General features: G+C 40.1%; 1 protein-coding gene across 1 annotated transcript in view; it reads right to left on the reverse strand.

The window, feature by feature from the left end:
* PRKCA (protein kinase C alpha) overlaps positions 1 to 26851 on the reverse strand; it is a 408132-nt gene that overhangs the window by 360159 nt on the left and 21122 nt on the right. The window lies entirely within an intron of this gene.

Here is a 26851-nt window from a genome sequence, read left to right on the forward strand (position 1 = left end):
AGAAGAATAAAGGGGGAGGTATAACACTTCCTGATATCAAGTTATACTACAAGGCCATGGTACTCAAAACAGCCTGGTACTGGCATAAGAATAGGCATATAGATAGATCAATGGAACAGAACGGAGAACCCAGAAATAAACCCATAGCTCTATGGACAACTGATATTTGTCAAAGGAGGTAAGAGCATACAATGGAGTAAAGACAGCCTCTTTAATAAATGTTGTTGGGAAAATTGGACAGCTACCTGCAAAAAAATGAAACTAGACCACCAACTTACACCATTCACAAATATAAACTCAAAATGGATAAAAGACTTAAATGTAAGCCATAAAACCATAAGCATCTTAGAAGAAAACACAGGCAGTAAGCTCTCCAACATCTCTCACAGCGATATATTTGCTGATTTATCTCCACGGGCAAGTGAAATAAAAGACAGGATAAACAAATGGGACTATATCAAACTAAAAAGCTTTTGCACAGCCAAAGACAATAAGAACAGAATAAAAAGACAAACTACACAATGGGAGAACATATTTGACAGTACATCTGATAAGGGGTTAATAACCAAAATTTATAAAGAACTTGTAAATCTCAACACCAGAAAGACAAAATATCCAATCAAAAAATGGGAAAAAGAAATGAATAGACACGTCTCCAAAGATGGCCAATAGGCATAGGAAAAAATGCTCAACATCATTAATCATTAGAGAAATGCAAATTAAAACCACAATGAGATATCACCTCACACCAGCCAGAATGGTGCTCATCAACAAAACAACACAGAATAAGTGCTGGCGAGGATGTGGAGAAAAGGGAACCCTCCTGCACTACTGGTGGGAATGCAGACTGGTGCAGCCTCTGTGGAAAACAGTGTGGAGATTCCTCAAAAAATTGAAAATCAAACTGCCTTTTGACCTAGGTATCCCACTTTTAGGAATATATCCCAAGAACACCATAGAACTGTTCCAGAAGGAGAAATGCACCCCCATGTTTATGTCAGCATTGTTCACAATAGCAAAGATCTGGAAACAGCCCAAGTGTCCATCAGAAAACGAGTGGATTAAAAAGCTTTGGTACATATATATGCTATGGAATACTACTCAGCCATAAGAAATGATGACATCAAATCATTAACAATAACATGGATGGACATCAAATCATTAACAATAACATGGATGGACCTTGATAACATTATACGGAGTGAAATAAGTAAATCAGAAAAAACTAAGAACTATATGAACCCATACATAGATGGGACATAAAAATGAGACTCAGAGACATGGACAAGAATGTGATGGTTGCCTGACCAGACAGTGGCGCAGTCGATAGAGCGTCGGACTGGGATGCAGAGGACCCAGGTTCGAGACCCCAAGGTCACCAGCTTGAGCGCAGGCTCACCTGGTTTGAGCAAAATCCCTCCAGCTTGAACCCAAGATCGCTGGCTCCAGCAAGGGGTCACTCGGTCTGCTGAAGGCCCACGGTCAAGGCACATATGAAAAAGCAATCAATGAACAACTAAGGTGTTGCAACGCACAATGAAAAACTAATGATTGATGCTTCTCATCTCTCTCCATTCCTGTCTGTCTGTCCCTGTCTATCCCTCTCTCTGACTCACTCTCTGTCTCTGTAAAAAATAAATAAATAAAAATTAAAAAAAAAAAAAAAAGAATGTGATGGTAACAGGGGGTGGGGAGAGGGCGAGGAAAGAGAGAGAGAGGGGGTGAGGGGAGGGGAGGGGCACAAAGAAAACCAGATAGAAGGTGATGAAAGACAATTTGACTTTGAGGGGTATACAACATAATCAAATGTCAAAATAATCTGGAGATGTTTTCTTGGAACATATGTACCCTGATTTATAAATGTCACTGCATTAAAATTAATAAAAATAAGATTAAAAAAATACTTACTGCCAGCAAACAGTATCACAGAGAAGAAACTTGAGAGTCTTGCCATATCTCCCCTAAATGTCTGTATCACAAAGGAAGGAAACTACCAACCTTCAGGGTCTGGGACCAGCAAAAAAATAAAGATTCAGGACGATACCATGAGAAGGGTTTGTTTGTTTGTTTGTTTTCAAGTGTTCTTAAAAAAGAGTAAAAGAAGAATTACAAAGATATATACGTAAGTGATTTTCAGATCTGCAAGAATGCTGTCTACCCTCCTGCAAGCATCAAGGACAGGACTCATCCTCTGCCCAGCCCTCCCTGGATTCCCAGGTAACCAGCTTTGGGCTTTCTGACTCCTGGGCATTGGCTCTATTAACAGGAACTCACTGTCAAGTTCCTCCTGGGCCCTATAGGACTGCAACTGGCTCCCCTACCTTCTTGTTTACCAATCTTTTTTATTTTTAATTTAGAAATTAAATTTAATGGAGTGACATTCATCAGTAAGAGTACACAGGTTTCAGGCAATCATCTCTAAATCATATCAACTGTTGATTGTGTTGTGTGCCCGTCACCCAAAGTCAAATCATTTTTTGTCACCTTGTACTTGTTCCTCTTCACTCCCCCCAACTTCTGGTAACCACTTTACTTGTACCTGTGTCCACAAGTCTCAGTTTTATTTTATTTATTTTTTAATTTATTCATTTATTCATTTTAGAGAAGAGAATGAGAGAGAGAGAGAGAGAGAGAGAGGAGGGAGAAGCAGGAAGCATCAACTCCCATATGTGCCTGGACCCGACTAGTGCAGGGCCTCAAACTGCCAACTTCAGCATTCTAGGTCAACACTCCATCCACTGTGCCACCACGTCAGGCAAGACTCAGTTTTATATCCCACCTATGTGGAGTACATACTCGTCCCTCTTTTATTCCCCTCCTTCCCACCCCCATCACACTGGTGATGACTTCACTTCATCTATGTTCATGAGTCTGAATTTTATATTCTACCTATGTGTGAGATCATATATACTGCTCACAAAAATTAGGAGATATTTCAAAATGAATGTGAACATGCAGATACTTCAGTACTTTCAGCCTTTTGTATAGTGCATTTTCACCAATGAAATAAAAGTTGGTTTTGCATCTCATTTGCATAATTGAACGAGCTGTTGTTTGTGAATATCATCTCCCATTTGGTTGGCCTTTTTGTTGTCATTTTGTTTTACTGTACAGAAGCTTTTTAGTTTAATATACTCCTATTCACTTATTGTTTCCTTTACTTTCCTTGCCTTTGGATCTACTGTAATTCACAAAATGTTCTTCTATGGACAAAGTCTGTAAGTTTAGTATCTATGTTCCCTTTTTCTTGTGACAGATAGGAACAGATAGAAACAGACAGGAAGAAAGAGAGATGAGAAGCATCAGTTCTTCGTTGAAGCACCTTAGTTGTTCATTGATTGCTTTCTCGTGTGTGCTTTGACCAGGGGGCTACAGGAGAGCAAGTGACCCCTTGCTCAAGCCAGCAACCTTGGGCTCAAACCAGCAACCTCGGGCTTCAAGCCAGCAACCATGGGGTCATGTCTTTGATCCCATGCTCAAGCCAGCAACCATGTGCTCAAGCTGGTGAGCACATGCTCAAACTGGATGAGCCCGCGCTCAAGCCAGTGACCTCAGGGTTTCGAAACTGGGTCTTCTGTGTCCCAGTCTGATGTTCTATCCACTCTGCCACTGCCTGGCCAGGCCCTATGTTTTCTTATATGTATTGTTTCAGATCTTATATTTAGGTCTTTGATTCATTGTAAATTTTTGTGGATAGGGACAAAATGTAGTCAAGTTTCTTTCTTTTGCATGTGGCTTTCCAATTTTCCCAGCATCATTTATGGAGAGGTTTTCTATTCTAAATTGTGTTTCTGGCTCCTTTGTCAAAGATTATTTGTCCATATATGTGTGGTTCTATTTCTTGGCTCTCAATTCTGTTCCATTGGTCTGTATGTCTATTTTTCTGCCTATACCATGCTGTTTTGATTATCATGGCTCTGTAGTAAGTATATCTTGAAGCCAGCTCCACTCTATTTTCTCAGTATTGCTCTGGCTATTAGGGTCATTTATGATTCCATACAAATCTGCTGATTTTTTGTTCTATTTCTTTTAAAAATATTGGAGTTTTAATGGGAATTGTATTAAATTTGTATATTGCTTTGGGTAATATAGCCATTTTAACTATGTTGATTCTTCTGGTCCATGAACATATACTCTTTTCCCATTTTGTTGTGTCTTTTTCAATTTCTTTTAACAAAAGATTTATAGTTTTCAGTGTATAGGTCCTTCACTTTCTTTGTTAAGTTTATTCCTAAGTTAAGTACTTTATTTTTTTCTTGTTGCAATTGTAAATAGATTTTTCTTCAATTCATTTTCTGAAGTTTCATTGTTGGCATATAGGAAAGCAATAGACTTTTGTATATTGATTTTGTATCCTGAGACTGTACTGTACTTGTTTATTGTTTCTAGTATGTAGTTTTTCAGTGGAGTCTCTGTGGTTTTCTATATACAGGATCATGTCATCTGCAAAAAGCGATACCTTTACTTCTTTCCCAATATGGATGCCTTTTTATTTCTTTCTCTTGATCTAGCTAGGACTTCTACTATGTTGAATAAGAGTGAAGGGCGTAGGCATCCTTGTCTTGTTCCTGATTTTACTGGAAAAGCTTTCAGTTTGTCACCATTTAGTATGATACTGGCTGATGGTTTGTTCTTTATAACCTTTATTATGTTGGTGTGCTTTCTGCTATACCCATTTTATTGAGTGTTATAAACATAAACAAATGCTGCATCTTATTGAATACCTTTTCTGTATCTATTGATAAAATCTTTTGATTTTTGTCTTTGTTTTGTTGATGTGGTGTATTATGTTGATCAATTTATGTATGTTGAGCCATCTTGTACTCCTGGAATGAATCCCACTTGATCACCATGTATCATTTTTGTACAGTATTGTATTTTATTTGCTAGTATTTTGTTTAGGATTTTTACATCTGTCTTCATTAGAGATACTGGTCTGTAGTTATCTTTTTTTGTGTTGTCCTTGCCAGATTTTGTTATTAGGGTTATGTTAGCCTCATAAATTGTGTTAGTAAGTACTGATTCTTCTTAATTCTTTGGAAGACTTTGAGAAGGATAGGCACCAAATCATCTTTGAATGTTTGGTAGAATTCGCTAGTGTAGCCATCTGGTCCTAGACTTTTATTTGTGGGGAGGTGTTTGAAAGTTGTCTCTATTTCCTTCCTGTTTATAGGTCTATTTAGGTTTTCCACTTCTTCATGACTCAGGCTAGGAAGATTACATAGTACTAGGAACTTATACATTTCTTCTAGAGTGTTGAATTTGATAGCATATAATCTTCCATAGTATTCTAGTAGGATCCTTTGTGTATCTACGATGTCTGTAGTAATTTCTCCTTTTTCATTTTAGATTTTGTTTATTTGAGTCATTTCTCTTTTTTCCTTAGTGAGTCTAGCCAGGAGTTTGTCAATTTTATTGATCTTTTCAAAGAACCATCTCTTTGTTGTATTCAATTTTTCTATAGTTTTTTTGTTGTTGTTGTTTTCCTTTATTTCATTTAGTTCTTTAACTTTTACTATTTCCATTCTGCTGACTTTGGATTGCTTTTGTTCTTCCTTTTCTAGTTCTCTCAGATGTGATTTTGGGTTGTTTGCTTGGGACCTCTCTTATTTCCTGATATAAGCCAGTAATGATATAAATTTCCCTCTTATTACTGCTTTTGCTGCATCCCAAAAGTTTTGAATTGTCATGCTGTCATTCTCATTTGTCTGTATATATCTTTTGATCTCTTCTTTTGCTTCTTTGACCAAGTCATATTTTAGAAGTATGTTGTTTAATTTAATTTCCACACTTTTATGGGTTTCTTTACTTCATTTCTGCAGTTGAATTCTAATTTCAAAGCCTATAGTCAGAGACTATGCTTGGTATAATTTTAACCTTCCTAAATTTGTTGAGATTAGTTTTGTGGTCCAACATATGGTCTGTTAGTCTATCGTGACTTTTCTATGCACAGTGGAAAAAGAATGTATAATCTATGTTTTGAGATGAAATGTTCTGTAAATGGCCATTAATGTCCATTTGGTCTAATGTGTCATTTAAGGCTGGTATTTCTTTACTGATTTTCTGTTTGGATGATCTATCTAAACTGTCAATGGTGCGCTGAGATCTCCAAATAGGACTGTGTTTTTGTCTATCTCTATTTTTTGTTCCGTTAGATTTCTTTTTTAATTTGGTGCTCCCTGATTCAGAGCATATATATTAAGAAATGTGAAGTCTTCTTGATATAGTGTTCCCTTTACCATTATAAAATGTCCATCTTTGTCTCTTGTTACCTTTGTTGTCTTGAAGTCAGTATTGCCAGATATAAGTATGGCTATACCTGCTTTTATTGGGTATTATTTCCTTGAAGAATCATTTCACAACCTTTTACTTTGAGTCCGCTTTTGTTCCTGGAGCTTAGATGAGTCCCCTGAAGGCAGCAGCATATGATTGGGTTTTGCTTTTTTATCCAGTCTGCTATTCTGTGCCTCTTTATTGGTAAGTTCAGCCCATTTACATTTAGGGTAATTAGTGACACATGAGGATTTCCTATAGCCATTTTATGTTTTGTTTTCTGGTAGCTCTGTGTCTTCTTTGGTTCTTTTCTTTGTGTTTCTGCCAGTTGTTTTTGTTTGATGGTATGCCATGCTTTTTCCTTTCTTTCTGCTTTCAAGCCAGGGGTCTCAAACTCGCAGCCCGAAGGCTGCATGTGGCCCGCCGAACAATTTTGTGCGGCCTGCAGACTAATCCATGAAGTTCAAAATATTTTGGATAAAATTAAGTAAGCCCGTGGATTAGTCTGTGGGCCACACAAAATTGTTCGGCGGGCCGCATGCGGCCCTCGGGCCGTGAGTTTGAGACCCCTGTTTCAAGCTATATCTTTCAGTTTTAGTGTTTTTTTGTGTGGTTACCATTAGATTATTGAGGAAAAAAAATTTCAGATATAAGAGTCCTTTGTCTTACGAGTGCTTCTGCACTCCAACCTCCTTTGCTACTGCAGATCTTTATCCTCTCCCCTTTTGTTATTGTCGTCACAAATCATCCTTGTTTTTATTGTAACCTTGTTGGAGCTTTTACTGGTAGTTTTGTTCTTTGTATCTGGTAAAATAATCCCCTTGAGTATTTCCTACAGTGTGGGGTTTCTGGTGATAAATTCCCTCAGTTTCTATATGAATGCAAAAGTTTTTATTCCTCCTTCATATTTGAAGGATAACTTTGATGTATATAGTATTCTTGGTTGGTAATTCCTCTCTCTCAGTACTTTGAATGTTTGGGTCCACTCTCTTCTTGTAGAGTTTCTGCAGAGAAGTCTGATGGGTCATCTTTAAATATTAAGTTTTTCTTTTCCCTAGCTACCTTGAGAATTCTTTCTTTGTCACTGATTTTTTTTTAAAGTTACATTACAATATGCCTTGGAGATGGTCTGTTTGGGTTGAGGTAACTAGGTATTCTGTTTGCTTCTTGGATTCAAGGATCTATCTCTTTCTATAGGCTTGGGAAGTTCTCATCCATTATTTGTTTGAATAGGCTGTCCATTCCCTTCTTCTGAAATACCCATTATTATTATATTGCTCTTTCTAATGGAGTCAATTTTCATAGAGCTCTCTCATTTTTTAAATTCTTGAGTCTCTCTCTTCTTCCCTCCATATCACCTCTAGTTGCCTGCCTTTGATGTCACTGACTCTCTCCTCTATCTGGCCTGTTTTATTAGATAACCTGCTAGCTCATTTTTCAGTTCACGTATTGAGCTCTTCATCTCTGTTTTTAAAGTTTCAATCTCCTTGGTGAGGTACTCGTTTTGTTTTCTGAGCTCATTAAGTTGCCTACTAGTGTTTTCTCACATCTCATTGAGTATTTTCAGAACTTCAATTTTGAATTCTCTGTCATTTAACTCCAAGGTTTCCACGTGATTGAGATTGCTTTCTGAAGATTTTTCCTTTTCTTTCTGAACTGCATCTCTTTCTTGGATAGCCAAGGTATTCATTTTTTTTTCCAGCTTTTACTCTATTCAGTACATGGATCTTTCAGGCAAACCTGCAAGCCCAGTTGGAGTTCCTTCCTTGAGTTCAAGTTGTTCAATTTGTTGAAATTTCAAAGGGAGAGATCAAAGATATCTCTCACACCAACCATTACTCTGACATCTCCCCTACCTTCTAAATTGCCAGATAATTTTAGTGGAATTACTGCATCTGGACTAACAGTGCTCACAGCTGTTCATATCAGTGATGAATAGGAATGACTTCTCAATAAAGGATTTTTGTGATATTCAAATTCAGACAGGGTTTGCCTGCTTAGACCAGCCACCACCATCTAATGACATTTTTCTTTGCTCTCCCTTGAACATTTTAAATATCCTAATATTTATGCTCTAACTTTTCCTCCCTGAATATTTATGTTCTCCCTTCCTTAAAGAAATGAAGAAGCCATGATTATACTTAAGTAAATTCACCTATTGGAGAAATAGTGCTTGCATGTCAGAAGCACCACATCTTTGCTGGCGTGTCTGCAATGAGAACTTCTGGATCATTCACAACCTAAACCAAACTGAGGCCTCATGCTGACAAACCACACTGGACACTCTGACACTAGCCAGGATCCCCCAGTGCCTGCTGAAGGTCAATTCACCCACCCCATCAAGTTCCCTGAGACCTTGGTAATTGTTTTCCATTACTGAGATTATTTCCAAGCCTAAGTCTATTGCTACAGTCTAAACAACTGTCTGATACAAACATTTCACAGTGTGCAGCTTGCTCGTAAGGCTTAAATGTCCTTTTCACCTGTTCTCCCAAAGAGGTTAATGCAATACGTCAAAAAGATGAATGTATGTGTAACACAGAACTAATCCACACCATTTATCCCCCCTCCCAATGGTCCTACTGTTAAGCCTGGAATCAATAAAGGACACATCCAATGTTTAAGCTTACTTTAGGCTCATGCCATCAACATTATAACTCCAACCTTTCCCTTTCACCTCCATTATAAAAGCATTTGAAAATCTGATTAAGCGTGCATTCATCTCACAATTGGCAGATTTCAAGATGGGCTCTTAATATTGGGTTATCTTGTTGCTTTGGGGGAACTTTCTAGTTTGAGGGCATCTAGTTAACATTAGGCTATTTCCATAAAATATTTTGCCCTTGTTAGTGGCCCTCAGAGGGGAGCTGCCACTCTGCTCTGCAACTGGGAGAAAGCAGATAGGGTTTGGGGTTAACACAGTGAAAGGAAGCAGCTTCTATTTAAAGGGTTTGGGGGCAGAAAGAGGGGAGTCAAACAAAAAAAACCACAATTCTAGAATTTACAGCTCTTTAAAGTGCTCCAGAATGGCTGTCACATTTCTTTATATCTAAATTCCCCTCTAGTAGTAATGACAAACGATACTAGGTAGTTAAAATGAACAACAGACTAGAAAATAAACTTCCTTTACAGAAAGGTTTTTTAATACTTCTAGGAAAACCGTAGGAGTCACATAAGAAATTTTTTAGCATATGCTAAAAATAAGTGAGCTTCAAAATGGTTTGTAAAAAAGAAAAATATTTGAGTTAATGAGAGGGATCTTAGTCCAAGTGTAAGCTTAAGAAATTTGGGTTTTACAAAAGAATCCATTTTCCCCCTTGAGCCACTCAGTTTTTAGAGGGCCTAATTTTAAAAGAAAGATGGATTAAATATTAGGACAAATAGCAGGGCCATGACACCAGCTCACTAAGGCAGTAATGTCAGAAGTACATTCTTATAACGTTCTGGAAGGTTGCAACTCTAGGTTTAAGTGTTGCAAGTCAGCCTAAGAACCCAGCCATTCCTTTACCAGTTGCTACTGTTAACAGTAACTGTTTAAGTTACCTCTACTGCATTCTTGTTAACACCAGAGTTATCAGAATCAAAATGATCCTCTACCCCCAGCCTATCTGCTTCCCTTCTGATACACTTCAATAAATACCTAAGGAATGCTAGCAAGATAGAGCAAAGCCTGTTTTGGCACTGCAGCAATTAACGTTTTATAAAGATAAAAGTCACACACAACTAGACAAGCAAGCCTAGGATGGTGGCCACAAGTATGTCTCTTTCTTTCTTTCTATTACCTTGAAGATCAGGAAACACACTTCCCAATGGAATAGTAATATAACAGCTTTGTGAATTTTGTGGCTATCTACAACTACCACTTTCACCATAAATAATTTGTGTCAGTATCTGAGAAACAGCTGTATAAAACCTCTGCCAGGAAGAACCACTTAAAATTGCAAAAACATCTTATTTGTCCACTCCACAAAATATGCTTCTCCTTCCTGCCCCCTCTTCCCACTGTAACCTCCTCAGAACAGTCAAAGGCCAGATGCAGCTGCAGGACGCTGGTCCATTTATATTTTAAAAATTGTGTCTATAAGACAGCTTTGAACAACAACCCACAAACCCCACATGTTTAAAATGTAGGGGGGGTACCAACATGATGTCTTTAGCATACCAAACTTGCTTATTTAATAGCTGCATAATGAGAATAATCCTAGAAGTCAGAAAAATCAACACAAGGAGAATATGCAGCCCCAGCAGGTGCTCCCAGCACCAGCCATTGCTCACCGTCTCCTCTAAACAACAATTTAGTGAAGCACTATAAAGTGCTTAGGCTGATGTGCAGGAGCTGGTTCACAGCCAAAGTGGGGCTTCTGCACCATAAGTCACACAGCCAGTTCTGAAAACTGGACCACAGTCTTCTGTTTATAGAGACCAGGCAAAAAGGAAAAGGGACAAGTTTGGTGAGTTTGACCAAAGAAAGCCAGTGTTTTCCAGGTGACTGCAACAGAGAGACCTGGCAGCCTCTGATGGTGCCAACTCCAAGTACTCTCTGGACAGAAGAAAGAGGGAGTGTGCGGCTGTTACTCCAGAATGCCAGAAGCCCTCAGCAAGATCTGGACACCTTACTGGATTAAAACGACCTCACCAAAAATAAGTCACCTGTCAAAGTGGGAATTGCAGCAAGAAAAAAAAAGGTCCAGGTTAAAAAAAATATCTATGCTGCTTCTACATTTTAGCAACAAGAGCTAAGAAACAGACTTTCAGACTGATGGAAAAGCACAAAAATGATTAATCATCATGGGCTAAAGCTTCAGCACTTAGGGTTTCTTCAAGGATTCCACTGAAGTAAGCTCTTACCACTCATAGTCAAAAGGCCAATGCCAACTTTTCTGGTATTCCTTTAACTAAAAGTATTGAGGTCTATTAGAAAAAGATTAACTTTCATTATTGGTTCAACCAGTTTTCAATCCTAGGTCCATCACAAACAACTGCTCTTTGAACTCAGCAAGTTACTTGCCTCATGAAGATTTGATTTCCTGGTTTGTAAAGTGGTGGAAACAGTTTGAGGACTGATAACATGGAGGAGTGCTTGGCGGACAGATGTACTCCTGCCTCCACTCCCTCACTGCCAGCCTTTCCAAGCCCTCAGACAATCCAAGGTGCCCCAGGGGCCTCCCTGCCCCCAACTTGTCCCTTCCCTTCAGCATTTTTCATGTAGAAGTGCAATATTATACAAATGGTGTTTTCAAAGAATACTTAATGATGTGAGAAATGGCAGAATGTTTTTTTAAATTGTGGTGCCATATACATAACATCCAATTAATCATTTTAACCATTTAAGTCTGTTCTATGGCATTAGCACATGCACACTGTTCTGCAGCCGCCACCACCCATCTCAGAACTCTTTCAGCTTCCCAAACTGAAACTACACATGAAACACTAACCCCCCATTCGCCTCCCCAGCTCCTAGAAACCACCATTCTACTGCCTGCCTCTATGGATTTGACTACTCTAGTATCTCATAAGCGAAATGCTACAATATTTGTCCTTTTGTTCCTGACTTATTTCACTTAGCCTAATGACATCAAGGTTCATCCACGTTGTAGGATTTGTCAGAATTTCCTTCCTTTTAAGGCTGAATAATATTCCACTGTATGTATGTATCACATTTTGTTGATCTATTCAACCATTAATGGACACATGGCTTGCTTCAACCTGCTGGCTATATTGTGAATAACACAGCTATGAACATGAAATGTGCAAATATCCATTCATCTCTCTTCTTCCAGTTCTTTCCAGAAGCAGAATGGCAGGATCACATGGTGCTTCTATCTTTGATTTTTTGAGGAACTGCCATACAGTTTTCCACGTTGGCTGCACCATTTTATATCCCCACCAACAAGGCACAAGGGTTCCAATTCCTCCACACCCTCTCCTACACTTACTTTTCTGTTTTCTTAATAACAGCCGTCCTAATGGCCATGAAGTGGTATCTTCTTGTGATCTTGTTTTACATTTCCCTAAGCTTAGTGATGTTGAGCATCTTTTCACAGGCTTACTGGCCATTTTCACATCTTAGGAGAAATGTTGACTCAACTCCACTGAGCACTTTTTAATTGGATTATCACACTATATTAAATTACAAAAGTAGAATCTAAAAACAAGTTAACATACAGAAAAAAATATGCATATATACATTAAAACAGAGAAAGGAAGCATAATAAATGAACAGGTTCTTCTATTTAGGAAGATTATAAACAACTTACTTTCTTTACACTTTATTTGCAAGGTTTCTAAAAAGAAGATATATAACTAGTACAACCAGGAAGGAAGGGGACATTAAAAGTAACTTTTTTAAAACATGAACTGAACCACAGAGTTAAAATTTCAATTAGGAGCATCGATCTATCGATCTATTGATCTAAAGAGTTTCTGAAGTTGGCCTCTAGCAGGAGGCAAGACAATTTCTACTTGTCCTGTCAGGGCAGCGAACAGAGGAGAGAGGCCAGGAGGCCCAGGATGTCCGTGGGATGTTGACAGAGTGCCTGCCTTGGCCAGGACTCAAGCCCACCATTCCTTCTCGTCTCCAGAATCCAGACTCCTTCCCCTCAGCCCTCAAACGAGCACATGGCACAGGGGGATAAGAAATGTGCTCTCTCTCCTTGCAGAACTTGAAAACAAGATCAAACCAGATAGCAATGGCAACAACTGACAAAGATAGAATTTTATACAAAACACAACTGAATGACCATATAAATACATGCCTCAAATAATATCAATGCGGACCCCTCCAATTAGAACTATTATTCAGACTAGACCACGCTAGCCTTGAACACACAGCAAAAAACACCTTGATAATTCAGATTGTAACAGCAGACCGGTAAAGGCTTTGAGAAATACAAAGCTGTTCAGCATGTAGGGGAACCCATTTCCATTAAAAATCACTCTTCTGGTGGTAGTTTCTACCTATTAGTCAGACTTAGTATATGTTAAAATTATTGATCACATACCTGTCACTGCCGTAGACTTCCTGCCTCCATGATGATTTTAAGTGGAGAGCTTTGCCCGTGCATGGCACATGGGTCAGAATACCAGTTAAGAAATCTGAAAACCTAAGGTTTTCATTCTACCTAAACAAAGACTTCTGCCTCCTTAAAAGCACTGGCCTTGCCTGACCAGGGGGTGGCGCAGTGGATAAAGCATCGGACTGGGATGTGGAAAGACCCAGGTTTGAGACCCCGATGTCGCCAGTTTGAGCACAGGCTCATCTGGTTTGAGCAAAAGCTCACCAGCTTGGACCCAAGGTCGCTAGCTCGAGCAAGGGGTCACTCGGTCTGCTGAAGGCCCACGGTCAAGGCACATATGAGAAAGCAATCAATGAACAACTAAGGTGACGCAACGAAAAACTGATGATTGATGCTTCTCATCTCTCTCTGTTCCTGTCTGTCTGTCCCTATCTATCCCTCTCTCTGACTCTGTCTCTGTTTAAAAAAAAAAAAAAAAAAAAAAAAAAAAAAAAAAAAAAGCACTGGCCTCAAATCACAAACAGATCCCTTAAATACCAGAAACCTAATTTAGACCTCAAAAAATATGAAAAAATGGACCTAGTATGGATGACAGTTACAGTCTTAGATGCTAATGTCCCCTCCCCCCCCCCATTTTCTGGCATCCCTCCTACACACCCTACCCCACCCTACAGCAGAGGCCATGAAACCACTTGCACAAATCAGATTTCCTAGTGTCACCGGAATTACCATGTTCTAGTCTAAGAAGTATTATAAGTATACATCCTGTTGTGAATGGGACAGAAGTTGTCTTCTGCTCAAGTATATTCTGAACCAAAAACAACAACTGGTCTGCTGCCATTGCATGCAAAAGGAAAATAAGGATTAAATCAACAACAACAGGGAAAATAACTGTAAAACTGCACTGACAAGACAGAATGTAGGTACTCTACATTGTCTTTAAGTCTGTTTCCATCAAGAAAAGGCTATAGCAATGCATTTAGCAACCAAGAGGGTATGTACACAGCTGTCAGGAATTTCCTTTACAGAAATAAAATGATTACAGATGTGACAGAGATAAGCATATGCATCAGGACCTGGCTGGTTGGCTCAGTGGTAGAGTGTGGGCCTGGCATGTGAATGGCCTAGGTTCAATTCCCAGTCAGAGCACACAGGAGAAGTGACCATCTGTTTCTCTACTCCACCCTCTCCCCCTTCTCTCTCTCTCTCTCTCTCTTTCTCTCTCTTTCCCTCCCTCCCTCTGCAGCCATGGCTTCATTGGTTCAAGCATATTGACCTGGGGTGCTGAGGATGGCTCCAAGGAGCCTCCGCCTCAGGTGCTAAAAATAGCTCAGTTGGGAACATGGCCCCTAAGGCAGAGCATCAGCCTTAGACAAGGGTTGCCTGGTGGATCCCAGTTGGAGAGCATGAGGGAGTCTGTCTCTCTGTCTCCCCTTCCTCTCACTTGGAAAATAAGGGGGGGAGAACACACATCAGATATTCCCCTTCTTCCCTGCATGTTCCATTTCTTCCTCTGCCCCTACCAGAAGCTCACATGACATGCTCTGACCAATGAGCTGTGAGCAGAAGTACCATTCCCGAGCTGAAGCGATGAAAAGCCCTTGCATCTTGGACAAGGCCCCCTTGCTAAGTCATGGAGTTGCTCCAGGGATTCAAAATATGGGGCGGTTACTAACACAGACAAAATTTTTAGGAACAAGAAACAGAAATGAATAGTCTTAGAGTGGAAAGACAGTCCCAGCAGCCATGTGCCTCCTCATTCCTCCCAGGATCCTCCCAGTCGGAGCCCATTAATTCTACAGCTACATAGGTGAGTCCAAAATCGTTTTCCTGGTCACTGTTTTGAAGTCCATTTTCACTTATTTATAAAATTCTGGAATCTAGTTAATGTCAGAGCACATGACCCTCCAAATATCCCCCTTTTTCCCCTGCAATCATCCTGAGACCCTTTTAACAAAACACTTGAAAGTGGAGTTGTCTCTAATAGAATACTCTAGCTTAATACAATCTCTTCCAAATGCTGACAAAATGTTTTCTTTTGCCTACTGATCCATTTTATCTTTTCCGATAGGATGAGTAGGTATTACAGCCGTATTGACTAAAAAAATAATTAAATAGTCTTTTTACTGAGGTATACAAATGACCTGGCTGACTAAATAAAGGCAAAGAGGTTGTGGCTGGCATGGATACATCTGAGTCACACACAAATTAGTTATCTGAGGACAGCTTATCTTCCAGCTGTTTCCTTCTGTATTAATACCCAAGAGACAAGCAAAGAGAAGGTCAAGTGAGATCAGCTCAGTAAAAACTAGGTGTTGAATGCATAAAATTTTAAAAATTAAAACTCAATTGTATCCCTTTCTTTTTAAAGAATGAAAGTAGGTAACCAGGTCTACCCTGATCGATTGATAGAGACAGGCATTTCTAGGAAGCCATAACCTTAACAGCAATGCATGGGAAGCTCAGACTACCCCAATGAACAACTGGGGTGCATTTAACGAAACAATCCTCATACTTTCCAGAGCATTATTGGCCCAGATAGTTATTGTGCCCATTTCCTTTACTGTTTGCCCCATGACAATAAAGCTCCAACTCCACCAACCCATGAACACAACTCCTCTCTGGAAACCTTGACCTACTACCTACAGCAACAGGTCCTCCTCTTCCCTCTACTTTCCTATACCACAACCCCTGGTTTTGTTACTGCCTCATTGATCCCAACCTTCCTTTTTGCTAGCTCATTCTTTTCTTTTTTCTTTGAGAGAAAAGGAAAGGAAGACAGAACATGGATTTGTCATTCCACCCATTCATGCCACCATTGGTTAATTCTTGTATGTGCCCTGATCAGGGTTTGAACTTGAAACTTTGACATGTCAGGACAACACTCCAACTGCCTGAGCCTCCAAGCCAGGGCCTGCAGGTTCATTCCTGTCAGTGCAGACAATGAATGTCAAAGTTCTACTACACCGGTGGTCAGCAAACTCATTAGTCAACAGAGCCAAATATCAACAGTACAACGATTGAAATTTCTTTTGAGAGCCAAACTTTTAAACTTAAACTATATTGGTAGGTACATTGTTATCAACTTAATTAGGGTACTCCTGAGCTGGCCAAAGAGCCACACTCAAGGGGCCAAAGAGCTGTATGTGGCTCGTGAGCCGCGGTTTGCCGACCACTGTACTATACTGACAGCACTGGTCCTCCCATCTTTTCAGCCTGTGCCCTCTCCCCAACCACACTAACCTTTACCATTCAGTGCCACCTGTAAGCAGATGATTGTCTAGCCAGCCCCTCCTCTCCAGTGCCCAAATCTACCTAACACCCCCCCCCCCACTTTGGAGACCTCAAAAACACCTCTCATTCAACAAGTTCAAAGCCCTGTTGCCCTTCCCCCAAACTTAGTCTTCCTTCTTCTAGCTTGCTATACACAACAGTGAATAATAACATTATAGATATATAACATGGCTGTGTCTGCCAGGCACGGTGCCTCGTGCTGGAGATATAAATAAACCAAACTGAGACTACGTATGCTATAATCCCTCCAGTAATGGACCCAGCCACTAATCCAGTAATCATGAGGACAAGTCACAATAGGCTGTTTATGGAATTGGAAAGGAAAGGGCCTTGGGACTCTGCTCATGGATAACAAGGCGGTAGGTCTACCTTAGTCTGGGGAGTTCAGGCAAATCTCACCAAAGGAAACATCTGAATGAGCTCTACAGGATGAAAAGAAGTTATCTAGGTAAAGGAGAAAAGAAAATCCTTCTGGCGAGGCACCAGCAGCACAGAAGCCCAGAAAGAAAGGAGCACTGTTTGCTCTAGGAACCAAAACAGCCCTGTTCCTGGAGTGAGTAGAGCAGAGTGAGAAAGGGTTGGAGAGCCTGACCAGCGGTGGATAGGGTGTCGGACTGGGACATGGAGTACCCAAGCTCAAAACCCCGAGGTCACCAGCTTGAGCACGGGCTCATCTGGTTTGAGCAAGGGGTCACTAGGGTCTGCTGTAGCCCCGGTCAAGGCACAGATAAGAAAGCAATACATGAACACTAAGGTGCCACAATGAAGAACTGATCCTTCTCATCTCTATTCTTTCCTGTCTGCCTGTCCCTATCTGTCCCTCCCTCTGTCTCTCTGTCTCTCTCTGTCTCTGTCATTAAGTAAATAAATAAATAAATAAAAGGAAAGGGCTGGGGAGGAAGGTAGGGGCCCCTTGCAGTCTCCGACCACGTCATTATCTGTGGGACTCCATGGATGGGGCTGTAAGGAAGGAGGAATTCCAAGGATCGGAATTTCCTTGGAAAGGATCATGCCTGCAGTTATGTGGAGAACTTATCTAACCAGGCAGGAGTTATATGTGTTGAATAAATACCTAAAATTTTAGACCTACATTTTTGACATTCTCCTCCAAACTTGTCATACTAATATTTAAATAAAAGCTAAGTAAAGGATGATTCAAATTTCAAAATCAGGGGAAATGAGAAATAAAAAGAAAGATGGAACCAAAACAATTAATTGAGCTAAAGAATTAAGTCATAGTAATAAAGGGCCCAAGTTTACAGAGCGCACTGCAAATATCTGGGGGTTAGGGAAGTAGCTGACACAGAAACATAGGACTATTTTTAAATAAACTGTCAAATGGAAAATGAAGGTACCACCTGCTGTCACTTTCAGCAGATCTCCCCTTTCTCAAACTGTAAAATATCAGGAATTTACAAATACTGATAAATTAAGGGCCTACCTAAATAGAAACCCAAATCATGACTGGTGAACACATCAGAGGTAAGCACACACTGCTCACTCTAAGAGAAGCCACGTTTGCGTTGGCCAGACCACTTCCTAACTGGCCAGGTTCAGGGTAATCAATCTCAGCTGCTCACAAGGACAGACAGATCAGGCACACAGCAAACACACAATTACCAAGTTGTTTCTCAACCTCGGCTAAGGCCAGAAAAGAGAAGACTCCTAGAAAGTAAAAAGTTAGGCTTGAATTCATCTTTTATTTAAATGTAAACCCATCCCATGTGTCTTTGAAACCTCCCCAATTTAACGTTTGCTAGGCTTGACTGCACTTGTTCTAAACAACATCCCTACCTACCACCAGGATATAAACCAGGAAATTAAAGAACATGTTCTTACAGACAAGTTTCTATAATTTATTATGTGTGATGAGTGGAGGAGGGGCTGCCAGAGAGGGAAGGCAACATCTGGATCCAAGTTGTGAAATGGGGAAATTGTTTTCAGAGACATACAAATCCATGAACAGTTGCTCTTTCAAAAAACCTGTGGTTTAGATGAAATTTTACAAAAAAAAAAATCAACAAAATGAATCAATAATCAAGATCTACATTCAAAGACTAGCCCAGCTCAGTCCCTTAGTTGTACGATACAGGCAACAACTTCTGAGCCTCATCCATAAAATAACCAGTCCCAATTTGGTTGTGAAGAATAAATAGGATAGGTATGCAAAGTGCTTAACCTGGACGGTGCAGAAAGGACATAGGAGGTGTTAGGTACTATTATTATTCCCAGCAGCTAGCACAGTGCCTGGGAAATATGAACTAAAAACATAATAATAAGTAGATGGGTGGTAGCCAGCTAAACACGGAGGTCTTAGGGCCTTAACATCAACCATAAAACCTAAAACTTCACACAAATGGCCAGCTTTTTTAAAAGGGTAGATAGGAGGAGAGGAATGGGAGACAGTAATGGAAATTACTTTAAAGGTCAAATTTGCACAAATAGGATTTGTGCGTGCAAAAGCATGTAGTCTCATAAACGCAAAGTAATCCTGGGGCTCTATCTAGCTCAAGGGATTGTAAGCAAGCTTTCCAAAAAAAAAAAATCACCGCTACCTACCCTTCAGAGCCTTTCTCCTTTCCCTTAACTCTGTTCTCAAACAGTTTTAAGAACATTGCATCCTGGCTTGCTTCTTCCAACATAATTTCCTCTCACATGCATTTCTGAATAGAGCAATCTGTACTACCGCTATCAGCAGCCATCGCTGGGCTTAGGGTACCATTATTTCGGCCTTCATTATGATTCCTACAAGATCAAACACAAAGCTCTACTCCTTGTATTTTATTTCCTCTCCAGATTAGGCGGGGCTGCAGAGTGAGTACTTGGGTCACAGAGCTCTAAAATATCACAAAACCAAAACATGACTCACATACCAGATTCTGACAATACGGAATTCACATAAAAAATTGGAGAGTAAAAAACATTGGCTTGGACCCAACAGAAGTCAGAAAAATTTAACATTTTACATGCTGTTAAAAAGGAACATCAAGGCATGAACAGGATTTGTTTTTTCCATCCTAAACCAGCTCAATCCCTGGTTTACAGCCAAATCCCAATGTCTGATGGGTTTGTTTTGCATGAAACTTTCAATATTTCATGATAATATTTTAGGGGGGAAATTTTCAAGCCATACATTATTTTTCCAAGATATTATATGCTTCTATGGAAGAATTAAGAGGAGAGGGGGAAATATATAAAAACTGAGGCGCAAAGAGATTGAGCACGTTAGAAAGACTCCAGCCTCAGGAGAGCAATAGCTGGAGGGACCTTGGACACCAGAGAGCCTGGGACTGACAGAGAGACCTGGTCCACGGCAATCCCAATCAAATGAAATGGAATGGCTACTTGGAGTACTGAGGTGAGAAGGGTTCTGAAGTTGAAAGAGGACCGTGATTAATCAGTATTATCTGCCTTAGCAACTGGCCGGAATGTCACATTTACTACCCTTAATAGAGCCCAATGCCCCCACTGCAGAGTGGGCAGAGGCCTACACTGGATTCAAAACAAGATTAGCTCATTTCTAGTCTAGTGCTTATTAGTCACACAGAAAGGTCTCTTTTTGACTTTTTTTTTTTACTTATACATATTGACTTTTTTAAATAAAAGAACTCTTCAGTACCTGAGTCGTACTTATCCAGATATATTTTAAACTCCCCAGTAAGAGTGGACAGGCCCTCTAATTCCTATGAAACCCCTCCTCCTCCAGTTCAATCGCTCAAGTGTGGTCCTGTACACAGCAAGTTCAAGGCCCATTTGCCATCTGCTTCTTCAAATAAGAACACGCCAAATTTACCTCTCATGTGTTTATTCTCTTTGCCCCTAGCTGTTCCACTGTACAAAAATAGCTCTGAGCCCAATTTGGTCTCGTGTTGGAAATTAAAAGACCAAGAACAAAAAAATGTGTACAGCCATGTGGGTGAGGTTTAGACAAGTAAATGACTATATGACAATTCAATTAGCCATTCTTTCCACCACCCTCAATGGGCAGACACACACCCACACACAAACACACACCTCTTGCTCACAGAAGCACTTACTAAAAACCAAAATTTACACAGAAGTAGTGTGAACACCACACATTCAGAAAGACCTCTGGCAACCTGATTTCCCACAAGTAGCAGGCAGATGTTTCTATGGTGCAGACTGTATCCTGCAAAATGCAGCACAAACTGATTTAACTAGGTGAACTGTTCTCAATTTAGGATACTTTATGTGATGGAGAAAACACTTCATTGGTGTTCTTTTCACACTGATGTACATGTAACCAATAAGCATGTGAAGTTATAAGGGCATCTTAAAACCTGTCTGACCCAGACCAACCCTGAGTCCAATCAATCAAACCTCTGGACCCAGCTGCCAATTTGCAAATACTACAAAGCTGCATGCTGCACTGTGCCATAACCAGGCCATCAGCAAAATGCCAAGAGAAAATCTATAGGTTCTAAATTCCAGACAGAAAAGGAAAAGAGGGAATGGAGGAAGCAACTGTGGACTGCAAGACTCAAGGGCATTTCCAATTATTTGTAAATGTATAAGAGTCCACAGCAGTGTCTAAGCATAACCACTTATGAAACAAAAAGAAATGCACTGAAATGATGACTCCAAAAGTCACAATGATGGTTACTCTGGAGGAAGAGATCAACCCGATGAAGGACTTGGCCAAGTTCTACTACTCAACCTGGGTAGTAGTTACAGAACTATTAGCTTTATAATAATTCATTAAACCATATGTTTGTGTGTGTGTGTGTGTGTGGTTTAAACATATTTTATGTTACAATACTGTACAAGGTTTTAAAACTATGACCCAATTTTACTCCCTAAGGATGCTCTACAGTTGAACTCTCCAATATGGTAGGCATCTGCCACATGTGACCATGAAACTTTAAACTTTAATTAAACATAAAACAAAACTTCAGTTCCATATGTCAAGTGCTTAATAGCCAGAGCGTGCTAGAGGCTACCATGCTAGATCCTGCAGATTCAAGAACATTCCCAACCATCACACAACATTCAAGTGGATAGCAAGAACTTAGCAAATAAGCTGGCTGTCCAGGTGTCTGAAGCTCTGTGAACTCCTACCTCATCTCTCCAGAAAAGACCAGGCATGAAACCCTTGACTTTCAGAATAGGCTTCCATTCCTATTATTCTGCTTATAAATAAGACACCAACAATGACAAGCAATATAAACTCACAGTGACAGCCTCCAGACAACCACACTGACCACAGGCTGACCCCACCTAGAATAGCATTAGCACAATGTGACTAACAGTAATTAAGGAGTAGTCTGATTAATGATCAAGGAAAACATCTGATTGCTCAGATGCATGATCAGATACACTATACCAAGACAACTCTTGTAAAACCTGTTATCTCCAAGACAAAGGAAAAAGAACTAGATGCAAGACAGGATCCTGGATAGATCCTGGTACAGAAAAGAGATGTTAATGGAAAAACTGATGAAAATTCAAGTAAGGTTTATAGCTTAGCTAATAATATTGTACCAATGTTAATTTCCTGTTCTTGATGATTATGTCAACATTGGGGGGGAGCTGAGTGAAAGAGATATGGAAACTCCCTGTATCATTTTCAACTCTTTTTTTTGTATCTAAAATAAGTTCAAAATAAAAGCTTGAAGGGAAAAAAATTATTTCTTCCAAAGGTTTCAGAGGAAGTCTGATGTGGCACAACCCCAGTTAGAGACAAGGACGGCTTAGTCACTGCAAGGTGAGATGTTGGCAGAAGTTTCAGTTCATGGAACAACAGCAAGTCCCTGATCCACCCTAGGACCATCAGAGATTTTTCTGGAAAACTGGATTATTTGAAGAGAAAGGCTATTATTCAAAGCAGGCAAAAAAGTTTCAACGCAGCAGTCACAATGGAGACATAAAGGAGGTGACCTAGAAAGTGCCTATCCTTAGCACTAAAGTCCTATCAAGAGTTTTCAAATTATTCATATACACTACATCAGCAGTGATCAATTTTAAGCTAGAATTTCCTGATTTGGGACATGATTTAAAGACTCCTGGAGCCCAAGAAGGAGGAAAGTATTGGTGGGCATGGTATCACTACATGGATGTTAAGAACTAGAACTAGTGATTTAGTTGGTCACACTCTTATGGGTTTACAGCAAGGTCCTTCATTCCACAGGGACCAACTCCACAGCTGTCTACTCAAAGACCTCAGCTACACAATCCCCATATTCCTTTCTTGCTTTAAATTCTAAGAATAACCCTGGCCAGCTGGCTCAGTGGTAGAGCATCGGCCAGGCATGTGGAAATCCCAGGTTCAATTCCCCAGCAGGGCACACAGGAGAAGCGCTCATCTGCTTCTCCACTCTTCCTCCTCTCCTTTCTCTTCCCCTCCCGCAGCCAAGGCTCCATTGGAGCAAAGTTGGCCTGGGTGCTGAGGACGGTTCCATGGCCTCCGCCTCAGGCGCTAGAATGGCTCTGGTTGCAGCACAGCAACACCCCAGGTGGGTTGAGCATCGCCCCCTGGTGGGCATGCCGGGTGGATCCCAGTCGGGCACATGCGGGAGTCTGTCTCTGCCTCACTGCTTCTCACTTCAGAAAAATACAAAAAATAAAATAAAATCTAAGAACATGGCTCTTTCTGAACCTGTGACTACAGAATTCAGCAAAAAGGTCAAGGAAAGTCAGTACTTAAATGTATACACATTCAGATGTTAACCTGCATTTAAACACATGTTTTTACCTACAAATATATAACTTAACCAAGATTAAATCTGATGTTTAATGAGAGAGCTATCCTGGTTCTTTACTGACCGAACCATCTAACTTGAGTATCTTCGATCACTTCATATAAATAACTTTTTAAAAATCCTAAGAAAAACTTTCCACAGTTTCAGGCTGTTAGGATTTAATATACAATAATATCAAGTATAACTTGACTTTAAAGGAACACAAAGGAAATAAGTAAAAACAGACCAAAAGTTAATGATGCACTTCAGAATTCTGAGATAAAACTTGGGCCTCCATTAATTCTCTACCAATAGGCAAGTCGGCCAAAAACGCCTTGTTCACAAATGAGCCTGTCAAATGCAGTATCATGAATGCTTCCATTTTCCCTGAGTCAATGCTTTAAATTTAAAACAAATCATGAAAAGCATTAGCATTGCACCTCTCATTCTCATAGTAACTGAAAACTGAATCAGCCCAGAGGCTCGCCCAGGACTGGCCCTCCGCTCTCCAGTACCTGACCTTCATTCTGGATTACCCTTCCACAGCATTTCATTAGGTCCTATTCAGACCACCAAGGCAAGTACTGAGCACACCACCTATTCCAACTCCCATCCAATAACTCAATTTTATAAAATGCAATCTTGCAAGTTAATTTTTACCACACGATCACAGACTTGGCTCAACACCAGTAGGTATTAATGAAGAACAACAACAAAAAAAGGAAAAAATAAGGACGATGCATCTCTCAGCCTTATCCCTAATCTCAAATTTGGACCTAAATAATAATGAAGAATCAGTCCTGCCTGATTCTGAACTATTTAAAATGCAGGATCATTTGACTTTTAATGGCACATGTGGTATGGAGAGAAAATGAAATCAAAACAGAAAAATGAAGTTTTCCATGTTAATGAGTCACTCAGATCAAAATAACTACTTGAAACTTAAGTGACAAAAATCACTTTAGTGATCAAATGTACTTGGCATGTGAAAGAATTAGATTTACTCAAAAGAAGATTTCAAAGTTATTATCAAATGACTCACAACATAGTATTTTAGAATCCACCTATAAAATAATACACACCCTCACACAACTTTTTATAATTACAACTGCATTTTTAAAAGAAACTATTGGAGTGACGTCAGAGAAATGGTGCCGTGAGGGACACTCCTGATCTCTCCCCTTGAAATTTCAACAAATTCAACAACTAAACACAGAGAAAAAAACCTCAGGAGCACCTGAAATATACACACACCAGACAAAGGTATGACTGGGCGAAAAGGTGGCTGAATATATAATCCACTCTGAAGGAAATAAGATGGAGAACAGGGTATTTCGCTTTCCTCACTGATCTGAGGAAGGGGCGCTTTCATCTGGAGCACAGTGAGGTAGAGTCTGAGGGGGAAGGAGCTGAGTTAGGGTAGGTGCTCAAACACAAGAAAGAATGCACCAGCTCTGCCTGAGATCATAGACGCAAGGCCCGCACACAGGCGGCAGGCTCCACCTAAAATTCCCAGTGCACAGTGCCCGTGTGAGCCAGTGGCAGCACCTTTGTGCATTCCCAGCTCCATGATCACCGGTGGTGTGCGAGTGGCTCCACCTAGCATCACCAGTGTGGCCGCATGTGCAGGCTGGAGGCTTAGCCCAAGGTTATCGGCAATAGGCACCAGCTAGGCTGTTTTCAGCATCTTTGTGCGTTCCCGGCTCCACGATCACCAGCGAGGGGTGTGCTCACGGGCCAAAATCCTTGGCCTGACACTGCTGTGGCTGGGCACCTTTGTGGGTCAATGCAGGCTTCTGAGTGCATTCCCAGCTTTGACTGAGATCACAGGCGCTTGCGCACCTGAGTGGGTGGGTGCAGGCCTCTGTGTGCATTGCTGGAGTTGTGGGAGCTGGACACACACATGGCTTACTGCAGGCTACCAAACAATGCACAAGAGAGAAGCCTGTGGAGAGTAGATCCGCCACGCGCTGAGGCATGCTAGACCTGCCCTCAGGCCCATAGAAAGGCATTTGATCTGCAATCAGCTCCCAGCCCTACCTGCTCTTGCTGGTGACTTTGGTTGCTACTGCTTTACCCAGAACTGTGCTTTGAATGTACTAGAGGAAAGACCTGGTTGCTCTTAGAATCTCTTGCCCTGCAGACAGTGGCTAGGGCGAACCTCACAACTAAGTCCCCAGGCTGCTAGCTCAGGTGGGAGGGAAGTGGGGAGAGGCACCTGAAACTGCCATTGTTAGAGGTTTAAAACCCTAAGAAGCCCCACCTGCCAAGGAGACTGAGGCCCAGCCTATGTCATAACCACAGCGACATACCAGCAGACATCTGCTCAAGAGCCCCACAGGGGCAAAACTTGTAGTACAGTACCACATAACAGAAAAAAAGAAAGAAGTCACCTCTCAAAATCAGAAAAAAATTACATTTTTATTACATCTTTTTTTCATTTTGTTCATTTTATCTTCTTTCCTTTTTTTTTTCCTTTTCCTTTTGAACTTCATTATCCATAGCTGTTATATTTTTCATTCTTGTTTTTTGTGAGGGTTTCATTTCAGAAACCTTCACTTCTATTTTTTTCTTTTTTTGTTTTGTTGTTTTTGTTCTTTTTCTCTCTCTTCTCTCTTCCCGTTTCTTCTCCTTTCTCTTTTTTCTCATTTGATCATTTATCATCAAATTATTATATTTTGGATTCATATTTTTCTCTGTGGCATTTTGTTTGTTTTTTACTTCATTTTTTCTCTCTTTTGTCATTTTTCCTCAGTTCCTGCTCCTTGTTATCTGTAGTTTTTGTTCCACTTATCATTATACAATTTTCATTTTTTCACTATATTTTTCTATTTTTATTTTATTTTAATTATCTCTTATTAGTGTTATTAACAATACCACTCTCAAATGCCATTAAGGAAAAAGAAATCAAATATCATGGATACAAAAGAGAGATGTAGCTCAGCCAGGTGATAAAAAATCTCTAGAAAAAATTTTCAACTACTTGAAAACCATGGAGTTAAATGACAGAATTCAAGATTGAAGTCCTAAAAATACTCAATGAAATACAAGAAAGCTCAAAAAGGCAATTTAGAGAGCTCAAAAAACAATTTAATGAAAAGAATACTTCAAGGAAATTGAAACTATAAAAAGGAATCAAACAGAGATGGAAAACTCAATGCATGAACTGAAAAATGAGGTAACAGGCTTAGCTAATAGAACAGACCAGATAGAGGAGAGAATTAGTGACAGAGAAGACAGGCAACTAGAGATACTACAGAGAGTGGAGGGGAAAAGACTCACAAATTTAAAAAAGAGAAAGCCCTATAGGAATTGTCTGATTCCATCAGAAAGAGCAACATAAGAATAATGGGTATATCAAGAGGAGAAGAGAGAGAAAAAGGAATGAAGAACATATTCAAACAAATAATCGATAAGAACTTCCCAAGCCTGTGGAAAGAGTTAAGAGCCTCAAATCCAAGAAGCAAACAGAATACCTAGTTACCTTAACCCAAACAGATCTACTCCAAGGCACATCAAAATGAAATTATCACAAACCAATGACAAAGAAAAAATCCTCAAGGCAGCCAG

The sequence above is a fragment of the Saccopteryx leptura genome, chromosome 5 (genome assembly GCF_036850995.1).
Source record: "Saccopteryx leptura isolate mSacLep1 chromosome 5, mSacLep1_pri_phased_curated, whole genome shotgun sequence".
In the NCBI taxonomy this organism is placed as follows: Eukaryota; Metazoa; Chordata; class Mammalia; order Chiroptera; family Emballonuridae; genus Saccopteryx; species Saccopteryx leptura.